This window comes from Neopelma chrysocephalum, unplaced genomic scaffold (genome assembly GCF_003984885.1).
Source record: "Neopelma chrysocephalum unplaced genomic scaffold, ASM398488v2 Primary Assembly neopelma1_59, whole genome shotgun sequence".
In the NCBI taxonomy this organism is placed as follows: Eukaryota; Metazoa; Chordata; class Aves; order Passeriformes; family Pipridae; genus Neopelma; species Neopelma chrysocephalum.
Window position 1 is genome coordinate 21,453,840 of NW_020897714.1, and position 12,714 is coordinate 21,466,553.

General features: G+C 43.0%; 1 protein-coding gene across 1 annotated transcript in view; it reads right to left on the reverse strand.

The window, feature by feature from the left end:
• The window catches only part of RIC8B (RIC8 guanine nucleotide exchange factor B), a 34,569-nt gene extending 23,377 nt beyond the window's left edge, over positions 1–11,192 (reverse strand). Inside the window, exons 1-2 of the mRNA XM_027680413.1 lie at positions 11,098–11,192; positions 7,776–7,823 (exon numbers count right to left, since the gene is read on the reverse strand). The gene's annotated coding sequence lies outside the window, so the exon portion shown is untranslated. The remainder of the gene's footprint in view (positions 1–7,775; positions 7,824–11,097) is intronic.
• Between the last annotated feature and the right edge of the window lie 1,522 nt (positions 11,193–12,714).

Consider the following 12,714-nt stretch of genomic DNA (forward strand, 5'->3'; position numbering starts at 1 on the left):
CCACAGTCAAATTACTTAGTCACAGCTCAACTTCTTACAAGAATTTTGTTTCTATTGCTAAGAGAGATTTCCATACAATTAACTGTGCTTTGCAAGCTGAAGCAACAGCCGTGAAGCCTGTTGGGTTTTGAGGAGTAACACAGAACTGAAGGGACAGTTCACAGAACTCTAGGAAAATGCCAGTTTACTCTGTTCTCTGTTTAAGTGCATTTCTATTAGACTTATTTTCTTCCTTGTTTATATCAGCTGCGACAAGGTGGTCTGTAACAATTTACCCAAATTCAACTGCTGGTTCACCAACTGGACTCTCCCTCTCTTCAGATACTGTGTAGGCAGAACCATACTAACAACACTAGAAGCCAAGTTATCGGCCTTCCCAACACCAAGATGCTGAATGGACATTTCAAAGACTTACTGAGCCAGACAGACTGCATTATCAGTAAATAAATCCAGCACAAAACGAGATCTGATTTCTCATTAACAGTGGTGAAGGTTTCTTCTAGGAATTTAAATACCAAGGATCACTTAATAAATAATCTGATCTGATCAATACCACTGAAATAAAGGGGACCTTCCTGTCATTTTGGTGTAGAAGCTGAGCAGATAAGGGGCTAATGTGTATGTCTCAAACACTGATAGCTGGATAGCTGTGCAGACAAGCAAGGACTGTTGGCAGTAACACACTGTGAGAAAGAACAGCATGTGGCTGGAGAAGGAGGCCATACGGAGGTAGGGCAGCAGTTTTCTGGGACAAACGTCCCTGTTCTGGCTTCTGGACATAGGCACAACACAGTGCAGCACAAGGGCAGGAACAAGGTCAAGAAGTGGGCATGGACTGTTGACCAAAGGCTGACCCAGTGGGCGGGAATCAAGACCACCAAAGACCCTCGAAGCTCTCGACCTATTTCCAGAAAAGTCTAGAAGAACTGTGTATAATAATTAATTTGCATAGAAAGCAAAAAACTTAGCTGCACTGTGGGGAAAACTTATCTATAAAAAGGTAAAGCTTGAGTGTGCATGTCCACCAGGACCCTGGACACTCCATCAGCTGGACTGATGCTGGAGCCAGGACTGGTGATCTTTCTCTCTCCCTCTCCTTAGTCACTCTCTCTCTTTCACCCTACCCCTTACTCAAAATCCACCACACTTGTGTTTATACCAGAAGATAAGGGACTAACTTATACCAATTTCCATGCCAAGTGTATAACTTGCTAATAAAACCTTTTAAGTTTTTGCAGACCATCTGACTTTTGTCCTTCCTTTTTGACCATCTACAAATCTTGGGTGCTCCCTTCCTCTTAGGAGCGGGACACCACATTTTGGTGAGCAGCATTGCCTACACAAATCTGGCATCTGGTGCTCTGGTTTTTAACCTCAATCAGATAAAACCTGAACACTCATTTGACTACAAAGAGACCAGGCCTCTCAAACCTCAGATTGATTTTTTTAGGTTTTTTTTTTTTCCATAAGTTGCACCCACCTGCTGCTACGGAAGTGTCACTGCAAAATGTCAAAAGCACTGCAGGAGGCATCCCAAAGGGTATCAAACTCCCGCTGACTTGCCAGTGGAAGTGTAACCCTCCCTCTATACATTTAAAGGCTATCCTTGCAATTTAATTAAAGATTATAAAATCATCTCTTGGCTTCAAATCTTACTGAAATGCAGCAACAGAAGAGGATTAACTCTGAACAGCTGTACTAAAGATAGATACTAAATAGATTTTTTTTTTTTTATATTTAGCTACCTGCTTACAACTTAAAAACCCCCCAACCATCACTGTGCTTGTAAGGTAATTTATTTTCTACATGTTCCTGAAGACTTGGCTGCTTATATAAGCAAGGTTAGTGTTTATTTTCAAAAGCATCAGTTATAGTCTTTTGCATACTAGATTAAAAGCTTGGCCATTACAAACTTAAGAACAGGTTACTAAGCTTCCTAGCCATTATATATATATACACACACACACACACACACACTAGTTTTTGAAGATACAAGACTCACATATGTGAAAAACACATAGGAACTACTGACAAAGTTCTCTGGAGTTAGACTCCAGCGAGCCATCAAGAGTGACTTTAGGGAAATCAGCATTCAGTTACAATATCCATGACAGTGAATCCTTGCTGGCTGATCCCAAGGGCCAATAGCAGCTCAAGGAAAAGCTACAGCATCTGATTATAATTGAAGAACTATCCATGGAAAGTTTTGAAGAAACAAAAGTCATCCTATTAGGAAATCGCCTTGGAGACAACTAAAACCAAATGCCATACAGCACAATTTCACATTTTCTGTTTTCGCCCTGAGAGTGCAAGAGAAACGATGCACAGAGAGAGGAGAAACAGGAAGGGATGTGACTACAAAAGCATTATTATGGTTTTCATTTTCTTTAGGTGGTGCTCCTTCCACCACCTTGTATGCCATTAGCATGACATAAATTTCATTTATTTGGTTGGAAACGACAGGAAGTGAAAATTCAGACAGCAAGGTACGTCCCCTTCCACAACATATATGATGATTGTACTAGTTTCGCAGGTTTTATTGCTAACTTCTATTTCACTGTAAGATTTTAACATTCCTTTGAGTTCTATCCTTTCAACATTCAGATGAGATTTGGACTTTCATCGGACATGCAAGAAATGTTTTTCATATACTTTTCCACAGACTCAAGGCAGTTCCTAACAGTTTCAAACTTTTTTTTATTGTAAAATCCATTAATTTCTCTAAAATTCATGATTTCTCAGCTTTTGTGCTAATAGTAAGATTAACAAGAGCAATACACACTATTCTTTTTGTCTGTGCTGTAGTATAAAATTTTATTGTGTGTTAAAACAGGAAGCCCAGAAAAATCCATTTGTTGTCTTGTTTTAATGAGTAAAACATCAATCCGTTTTGGTCCTTTATCCTGTCAACATAAACCCTTGATGTGGCAACACAGCCCAATAGAAAAAGTCCTCTCCTGAGACACAAGAGACCTGTGTTTTCTTCCTTGCTCAGCCATGGACCTATTGTGTAGCTTTGGGCAAAAAGGTATTATTTCTTTACTTCCATTTTCTTCCACCACCTTTGTTCATAGGCTAATTAGACTGGGGAGAGGAGGGGGAAGGAAAGGGGAGCACAAGTCTTTAGTTTCTAAGATTCTATTAGATTGCAGAGCTAAGCATCTGCATCAGCTAGGCAGTGAGAAGGTAAGCCCCAGAGTATTTGAAATGTTAAACTTTCATTTTCTCTGGAAGTCAAGACAACATTTACATAACACATATCATCAACTGTGCTGAATAACAGGACAATTAGATAACCTCCTCTGAAAAGGCCATGCCAAATTTTTGCCTAGTCTTTGTGGACTGATGTGGGTGAGGAGGGAAGGTGTATAGCTGTATTCCTTGAGGATTCAATCTGCTTCACTTCAAAACTTCATTGTTCAGCTGGTACTGACAGCAGGAGGTTGGCCTATTTGGTAGGAGCCTGCCAGCTCTGACATGGCACAGGCCCAAATTGCACATTTGAACACGTGAGAGCGTTTGCAGACAAAACTCTGCAGGTGAGGTGAGGAGCAGGCACGGCAATCCCTGTTGTCACAACTGGGGGAATAAACTTCAGAGTCGCAGAAAGGTGAAATCCTGTGTAACTGCACTCACAGTAGCCCTCCTTGCCCTCCCCACTGGACAGGGAGAGGAAGAACCCTTTTACCCTCTGTAACCCAGCGGTGAAAGAAGGGTGTTAAAAGGAGAGACGGGTTTCACTGGCTTGTCACAAATCTTAAGAGATGTAAAAAACTGAAAAATGCTGGATGGGAATTGGCAGGACCAGAGGGAAAGCACAACAGCTTAGTATTAATGAAGGATACTTAGTAACTTTTTTTTCTCTTACAGACTGGTAATCCCTTAAGGGGTTTCAGTAAAGTCAGAACAATAACAACTAAGACACCACACAGTGTGCCCACAGGAGCACTTGAACTTAATATTTTTACAGGACACTCACTAACAGACTTTAAAAGTTTGCAACAAAGTTACTGGGAGAAGAAAAGCCCTGTGCCTTGGTGGCTGCAGGAACATTCAGACCTCCCTGAAGCATCAGCGTCAACAGCACTATCTAAGAATGAGGTTCTTCTGATATTTAGAGTGTGACAGCATCTTGCTCCATCAACATACTTTACTGCTTCCATCCTTCCAAAGTTCAAATATGGTACTGTCCACGGCCTTAAGGAATCTCCCCACATCATGAATTTAATTGGGAGAGAAAGGCCCACAATACATTTGGGTATGATTTACCACCAGCTATTTCAACACCTTGAAAACATTCAGCAACATAGGAAAAGACTGTTTTGGTGATTTTCTTCCCACTGAATTTTAGACTCATCCTGTTCAAACTGAACCTGAACAGTAATTCAAGAAAACTGGTCTAAAACTCTAAAGATCTGTATTACAGAACTGACCCAACACAGTAAGCTGGAGCTAATACAGCAGAAACCAGATGTTGCAAGTACTACAAGAGGTGAAGCAGATGAAAGATACAGAGTGGAAGAGGAAATATGTGAATCATAAATACCTTACCACTTCTGGTAAGAATATGAGTAATATTCTAACATTTGGCTGCTGGTCCCTTTTTTAACCCTTCCTCCCCCGAACTCAGCATCTCCATCCAATTTAAAAAGTCTTGCTTGCTACCACAGACAGATGTACTTTTTCTGTTATATCACCTCAAAAATGGTTCTGTAGCAACTTCTAGCTGTGGAATGCTATGGCTAACTAGGCAATCAGTACTGACAGACATTTCCAGGGCACAAACAGCGCTATAACTTTCTTAAAATTTTAAGTCTGTAAACAGCACAACTGTGTTGCTACTTCAGCAGCAGTATTTGGCCCTGATAAGGCATAAATAATGGAGAGCAAAGCTATTAAATAATGATAAAGTGGTCCTAAAAACCCTTCCCTTTTTGTATTACGACATGTGAGGCTTGAGCTGAAGTACCCACTGTGCCACACAGAAAGGGAGACACTACATCTGACACCTCTCTCCAAGGTGACTGCCCGGTTAAGTGAATAGATATTAATATTCTGGAGCTGCTTCCAGCACAGACCTAAAGAACCAACTGTGTATCAACCATGACACGCTGTTGTGAAGTGTCACAGTTCTGAAGACTCAACTTTTTCCAGTAAAACACTGTCAACAGCTTCTTGAGTAGTTGAGACAAATATTTTAGATTTCTAAGAGCTGGCCAAGGCCCTCAGAAGCAACCTTGCTGCCTTAATTTCAGCTGCTATTCCAAAACACATTTACTTCTAGTTGGCAATTTCTATACAGTTTACACACAGAAACTGAAAACAGGTTTTCAGAAATTCATATTTTTTTATTCAAGTTAAGAAGGAATGGCACCAACTTGATAGGGCTGGTATCTGAGGAGATCTTACAGTACAACACAGATTGCCATCTGATTTATATCCATAGACAGCATCCATCATACAAGGCAATGCAGACACATACATCATTAAGCAAAGCAGAACAAATACAAGGACACCTCACATTACAATCTTGTGTTTTTATCACCCTGTGATGTATTAAAGTCCTGTGGCTATGTCCAGACAGACACGCTTGATAGCATTTTCCTGCCTTCTAGAGGATACAACCTACTTTCCTCCTGGAATTCAATATTACAAAGTCAGTGCTGATTTAGTTAGGTTATAGCCTAAAGCATCATGCTTTGATAGCCACATCATTGCAGAGCAACTTATTCTGTCCAATTTACCCAGCTTCCAGTCAAGCCATAGTTTTGCCCTTCTATCTTTCATATTTTACAGCATGTCACTGCTGTGTATGGGTTGTCCTCTCCCTAACAGACAGTATCCAATGTAGAAAAGCTTAAAGTATAGTTACACCTACATCACAACACAATCACACTACTGACACAACCTTGATGTAATCCTAAGGTCACGGCTGAAGCTGCGTGATGAGGCAGAGAAAAAACTTGCATTGCTATAATCGATCTTTTACTTGCACTCTTGCATAGACATTAATGCCTTACAACAAAGTCTGTCAGGCTTGCTGCAGTAAATAAGCAAATTTACTCCTAGGTCATGAACAAACCCAACGTGCAGCAAGAGATTGGTAAGAAGTAAGTGTAGCATTCATCAGGTTATAATGCAAACTTTCAATAGCACCAGAAACCAATGGCAAAATCATGAAGTCCCTCTGTATTTGCCTCCATAGCAGAACATCAAGTCTACCATACGACTTCATTATGGATTGTGACCCTTTGTCTAAACTCTCTTTCACTCCAATCATTCTAAGTTAATAGCAGCAGAACTGCAAATACATGGAACCTGAGGCTGCATCATGTTGTTTTCAATCAATTCTCATCAATTTTAGTGACAAGTTCAGCAATTTTCTCTTAGCAAGAATATGTGCTATGTTCCCTTTCAATTTAAACATTTTTATTTTTTATCTTAACTGAAGGGTGAAAAGAGAATGCTCAGTGTTTTACAGATGCTAAAGATATTGAGCATATCAGTTGAGTAGCCTTTCCTATGTTCTCTATTTGGCAATCTATTTTTCAGACTAGACACTCGCTCATTCACAATGTAAAAAGAGATGGAAGGGATGGTGAGGAAGGAGACGTACGAACACAAACACAGTAAGAAAACTAAATCAAGATCCCAGCTGAGTTGTTCTACAGATCAAAAAGGACATACACAGTCCATCACCACACTACTGATTGTCAGCTTTGAGTAAAGCCATAGGTAAAGTCAAGCTAAGAGGTCTTCAAGCCATCTGTGTAATAAAGAATTGTAACTTAGGATTACACGCTGATGGTTTTGCAAATGCAAAGGACAGATTTATCATCCCACCCATTTCTACCAGAAAAAGACTTAATATCTTAAAATATTTAGATTTTGCACAAAATCATGGAATGAATCTATGTGTGTCCAATTTCAAACAAGCTACCCTTGCAGGAACCTTGCCATTCTGATTTCAAGTTTTGAGTTTATTCCAGAAATAGCAGAAACACACAGCCTCATTCACTGATGAACATTTTCTGAATAATTATGCAAATCAGCCCAAAAATTAATTACAGAACAGAAAGAGTCCTGTTGTTACATAGTACACCCTAAAAATAACAACAGGAAAAAAATTTAAAAAGCCATGTCCAAGCTTTAAATACGAGGCTGTGGGTGGGTGTCAGGGGATCTGTTAAGCCCTGACACACCTGCACAGCTCAATACTGGCACACACAAACATTTCCCACCTTTAAAACCCAACATGCACATACCACTGATTACCTCAACCTTTGAATTAACAGCCTTCTGTAGCTCTGCCTCCCTTACAGCTTCATAGCTTTCCTCTGTACCTATTACTTCATCTTAATCTCTAGCATTATTTAAGTATCTAACACAGACAAGAAATACACCTTTCATATTGCTACATGCTGGGAAGAGAGAAAATGGGAAAATCTATTGCAAAATTTTATCTCAGTAGATACAGAGAGTTATCTTTACCCTTATTCCTCCATCTCATCCCAAATCTATACCCAGTGAAATTATTTATGGGCTTTTCTGTTACTACTTTCATTCAAGACTGGGGGTTTTGCTAAGGAAATTCAGTCTTCTCTTTCAGAAAAAAAGGGAATGTGTAGTTGCCATGTCTCTTGCACTGAAGAAACAAAAATTAAAACATAACTTTATAATCACCTCTTGTATCATTTTACAATGGCAACTAAGTTAAGAGACTGCTTTGATACTTCTACATTGAGGTATACAGCTCAATAGCCTCTTTTACTTACCTTTCTTTTGTCTTCATCTGCTGGATCAAATCTGAAAATGGACCGATTCTGTAAATAAAGACAAGAGTTTGTTACATGCACATCAGCTGCTAAGTATGTAATGCCTGCAAAATTATCGTAAAACTTCAGTAGTCTGGTTAAAAATCAGCCTCAGATAGTGAGTCCATAACCATGTCAATTCATGTCCTTTTCCCATCCTACCCAACAGCAAGAACTCCAGTGAGTGGCTTCATTGAACAGTTTTACAATTATTACTGGTGCAGAGTAAGCCTTTATCTATAGGCTGCACTTCTGATGAAGTGGCATTGACAGAGTCAATGCCACAGTCACATGTGGCATTGACAGAGTGAAAAAACACTAACTAGAGCCTTGTGTTTTACAAATACCTTATTCCTCAGATTCTTTCCCAAGCATATCTTGTTTGCAAGCTTTTGACTGCACTGACTGCCCCAAAGCAGAATAACCACAGTATCATCTTGCCCAGAAAACAAGTAGTATAAATCAAATAAGCCTTGCTACAAAAACTACCACTTTCTGTATTCTGGCAATTTCCAAAACACATTACCAAGGTATTTGTTTCTCTGGCACAATTAAACACAAGATAAACATGGTCTAACAATGAGTACTTATTCAAACACTTCAATGAGTACACTTCAAACAGCAGCTGAGTCTAATTCTATGTTAGTATCCTGAAGTATGTTATTAGTGAAATATTACTCATGTGACAAAGTTTATTCTGACAGCAGTAACATCGGACAGTTATTTTAACATTTTACAACTTCCAAGCTAAATGATTAAGCATGATGAACGGCTAGAAAAAAAAAAATCTCAATTTCTATTTCTAATATACAATTTGCTACATCATGCAAGTGATTGGAAAACAAAATTGACCTTCCACAGCACATTCACGGACTTCTTACCTTTCATGACCCAAACTTGCAATTACACAGAAAGACCTTGGACATCTCTCCTACTATCAAAATTTAACAACATCAGTTAGAGTCTGGAGGATGGTAAGAAAGTAATTCCCTTCCTCTCTCAACAGCAGGAAAATAATTCCCTTCCTCTCTCTTACAAGGCTCCTGATTGAACCACACAAGTTCAGCAACATGCCAGTCAAAAGCAGGTGAACATTAAATGATGAGTAATTAACCAAGAGAAGGCAACCCTTGTGTTTGCACATGAATCTTTTTGGAAATTTTACAAAAGAAATGTAGTGACAGCAACAAGTCCAAGTGCTGGAGGAACAGAGATTTGCAATAATCATTGCAAATGGAACACCACAGAGGAGCAATAACAGACCTATTGATTTCTCTTATTATAGTTATTCTGCAGCCACCTGCATCTTGGAACTACACTTGATCCATCCTTTCTTTTCAATTAAAGCATATTAAGTTTCTTATCTGGAAAAAAAAAACTAAGGAAACCTAAAGCCCAGAAGAGGCATGGGTAAAGGTCTGGAAACTGGACTGCTCTGCCCAGTCATCGCTGGCCTACAGGTAATATGTGAGTTAGTAACACCTTGTAGAGAAAAAGAGACCTAGGAAATACGATGGAAAACTTGTAACAAACACAGTAGAGTTATGTTATATTGAGACAGTATTAAAAGTTTCCCATCCTGTTTCAAAAGCAGTATTTAGCTACACATGTAACTCCAAGACTTCATTCAAACACTTGAAATGCCAGAATAGAAACTGCACCCGCTCTCACTCTGTCCTTGACAATTCAACTCAAGTCTAAATAATCTCAGAAAGCTAATGAGAAGGCATAAAACCAAATACAGCAAAATTAAGAAATTATGTTTGTGCATGCTTTTTAACATTTAACACAGGGTCATTTTGAAAAGTAAGGACAGAGATAAAATTCTCCTCAATCAGAACCCTTCCTCTGTACCTCAGAGGCCAGCAAGTTAAAACAGATATGTCTAACAAACTCTTGATCTACAATCCCTCAGAAAAAGTGCCTTGCAGCTGCATCTATCTCTACATTTGAATTTCATATGCACAAAAGCTCAAGTTTAAGTGAAGAAATCAGTTACTGCTATTGTTAGTCTTAAAACACATTGCACTTAAGACAGCAAATTTCAAGACACCTCTTGGAGGCTGAAGAATAACTATACACCAATCCACATTCATTTGGCTATGAATCTGAATGTTTGTTCCTGTAACAGATTTCTAAATTTCAGCTGATAGTTAGTTCAACACAACTGCATTTAAATTACATCCAAAGCCAAACTCTGAGTCAGTATCAGCTTTAGAGACTTGTGCACCAGTCACACAAGCATCTACACAAAGGACAGACACCTGATGGGTTGAGAGGTAATCTGTCAAAAGGGACTATACTGCTCTACTAAAATTTAGGTGTCAAAATGTCCCTATCAGAAGAGGGGGGACGGGGAGAGGGCAAATAAAATCCACCTAACACCTATTGTCACTCTGATTTGTATTTTCCTGCATTACCAGGAAATCCCTTCACTTCTTGACTGAGCACACATGTATCACACTGCAAGGGCAGTAGACACTTGGTACTCTTTCACACCTGTTAGCATTAAAAGCTCAACCTGCTCTGAGCTGTCTCCCCCCTTTTCGCTTTGCTTGACCGGAAACGCAGAAAAATGAGGTGAGATTTGGCGGCCCATTTTACACAGACTCCCTCCCACTGTATATGGACACGGTCACTGCCCAGAGCCGGTGACAAAAGGCAGCACCTCGGGCAGGTGGGCAGGTGCACGGTGGTGTGGCAGGTGGGCAAGTAGCCAAGAGACTCCAGTGTTATTCTGTCCAGCGGTATATATCGGTTAAAAGACTTGTGAGGCAGATGTATGCTGTGGAATAGCTCTTTTTACAGCCCCATCACCGATAACCCACAACATTGCCCGACCACAAGACCGAAGGTGTCGGGGTCGAGCCCGACCCACGGGCTTGATCTCCCCGCGACAACCCTGGCTTTGTGCTCCCGTGAAAGTCTGACTTCCCCTGGGCAATGCCCTGGCTCACCAGCGCGGCAGTGCCGCGGTGCCCTGCACGGCCTGCGGGCGGGAGCGCACGGGGAAGGGCCGGGAGGCTGTACCGTGCCGTGCCGTGCCGAGCCGAGCCGGGCAGGGCAGGGCAAGACAGGGCCGGGCCGCCCCGGTGTCGCTGGCTGGGGGCGCGGCGGCAGAAGCGGTGAGCGCTGGGAACCCGCCGCCGAGCCGAGCCCGGGGGGCCGAGGGTGCTGCCCCGGCCGGGGGAGCGGGACAATGCCGGCGGCGCTGCCGAGGGTGGGCGGGGTGGCGACACCGCCGGGGGAGCGGCGCAGAGGGGCGGGGGAGGGGACCCGTTACCTCCTCGTTGTACCGCGCCAGGACCCGCTCCACCGCCTCGGCGCCGCTGCGCCCCTCCACGGCCTCCAGCACCGCGCCCAGCTCCGCACCCGGCTCCATGCCCGCCCTGCCCTGCCCCGCTCCGCGCCGCCGGCAGCGGCCGCGCCCCGCTGCGCCCCGACCTCCCGCGCCGCGCCCCTTGACGCGGCTGACGCTGCCTTCGGGAACCGCCTCGACTGACGGGCAGCGCTCCCGCGCCATTGGCTGCAGGGGCCGGCGGCGCGCGGCCCCGAGCCCTCCTATTGGCTGCCGTGCCTCCGGCCGCCCGCTGTTGAGAGAGGACTACGACTCCCAGCATGCCGAGCGGCGCGGCTCTGGGGCGCGCGGCGGGATGCCCGGGGTTGTGGTGCCGCGGGGCACGATGGGTGCTGCAGTCCGTGCCGGGCAGCCCCGGGTGTTCCCGCCGAGAAGGGCGGCGGGGTGGGGTGAAGGCCGCTGGTTCGAGTCCCAGACGGGCGCGGCAGGCCAGGTGCGCGCCTTGGGGATGCCCAGTGGCACATCCCTCCTCCTTAGGCTTGTCTGCTCTCTGCGACCTGCCCTGTGCATACCATAACTATCACAATGTGAAAGGCTGCCAAAACCAGGGCTGGCCACCTTTCCTCAAACTTTTTGGTCACTGGGCCCCCACCACGGGCGAAGTCTGTGTCTGTTCCCTGAAGTGGGGCTTTGCCGCAACGTCTGGCTGCAAAACAAACCCCTTTTGCTCAAGTCCAACGCCCCAGAGCAGTGGTGGTACAGGAAAAGTCTCCCTGTTTCGTTGAGAAAGTGGCAGCATGAGAGGGTGGCAGGAAGACAGAGCCGGGCGAAGGTGAACAGAGTCTCCATAAAGGGTTTTGCAAGACCGTGGGTTTAAATTACAGTGAGAAGACACATAGTATTTCTATATTCAAGGCACCCTATAATCGAAATTAAGTGTTCAGAGAGCAGAGAATGATATATTGAAGTTAAGAAAACAACATGTTCAAAGGGAGGTGTGGTCAGTCTGTCCACTAATTATGATCACAAAGAGAAACCTTAGTCTCACAAGTGACTGGTTCCATGGTGGGAAATACCACTGGAGCAGGGTTGCACCTGCAGAGGGATAGTGGCTCCTACGAGCACTGAAGTTGTTGAGACGTGTTGCTGTATCCCTGCGTGTGTTTAAGATGCAGACCCAAACTAGGATCTGAATTTTCTGGGTGGGGGTTTCTTGCCACAATGGGTTGAACTGAGATATAAAACCAGAACAGCACGGTCATTGGACTGCAAGGAGTAACAAAATCCAGCCATATCTTCTGAGTTAGATCCATGTCTCTACTAATGCAGATTTTGAAAGAAACCCAGTGAAAATAATCCTTTCCTTGTCAGATTTACGACTCTATAGTAAGTCACAAGCCTGCTTAGATTTACTATCTCATGGCTAGGCTTCGCGAACGAAGATTTGGGAAGGGCTCTACCCACGTTTCTTGCAGGCGCGATAGATTTACTATATAGCACAGCAAAATACTCATTTTAATTGTACATAGCCAATTATTTTCTTTTGAATTACAAAACCTAAAAAATAAAGATTAAGAAACTGTTACTACCCTTTAAAGGCAC